Source organism: Berghia stephanieae, unplaced genomic scaffold, assembly GCF_034508935.2.
Source record: "Berghia stephanieae isolate SIO BIC M18660-M18661 unplaced genomic scaffold, UCSD_Bste_1.3 scaffold1281, whole genome shotgun sequence".
NCBI classification, from domain to species: Eukaryota; Metazoa; Mollusca; class Gastropoda; order Nudibranchia; family Aeolidiidae; genus Berghia; species Berghia stephanieae.
This window is the reverse complement of record NW_027622270.1, coordinates 6,655-7,500: the sequence shown is the minus strand read 5'-3', so window position 1 is coordinate 7,500 and position 846 is coordinate 6,655.

Sequence of the window (846 nt, the reverse complement as noted above, 5' to 3'; positions counted from 1 at the left end):
CCCTGAACTGATGAGAGAGAGAGAGAGAGAGAGAGAGAGAGAGAGAGAGAGAGAGAGAGAGAGAGGGAGGAAGGAAACACACACATACACACACAGAGTAGACGATGACTCGAAGTCATTGGTCACATTAGAAAATGTGCTCAAAGTGACCCACAAAGTGAAAAGTGTTCACAGCTTTTAAAATATCTAACATCACGATTGGCCATTTTTTTGTGTTCAGATTGAAACATGGGTATGTTTACAACATTCATAAACAAACAGCGTGTTTACATTTTTTGTGAAATGTCCCATCGTTGCACAGCAACGAATCATGTGATCGATAACTCGGTTGGACGAAGAAACATAAATATAGATAGTTCGAAGGTGACGTCTTTGTTATTGTTTTTAGTCATTCGCGTTTATGAGTAATGCTCACTGATCAGTATTAATTCGACTATAAACGTTCATGGATACACAGTTTTGTGTGTTGGTCCGTTATACTTCCGGATGGCAATGTTATGAGCTTCTTCGCCAAGCGCATACAATCTTTAGATCGCTCCCATTGTTTGTGTGTGCATGTGTGTGTGTGTGAGTGAGAGTGCGGGGGGGGGGAGGAATAGGCAACCATGTCACATTGGAGATGAGCACAGTATGGATGAGATAATAGGGAGGGAATGGCAAGGATGACAGACAACGGGCCTTTGCCCGGACTCTACAAAGGGCACTCTCTCTCTGATTGACGCACAACGCCATATTTGTCAGTGCATTACATAGTCAGTCGGAAGGTGAAACTTTTGGATTTGCATTTTTTTTTCATTTTTTGAAAGAATATGCTCACCAGAGCAGTTTGATTTTCATTTGAAGTAA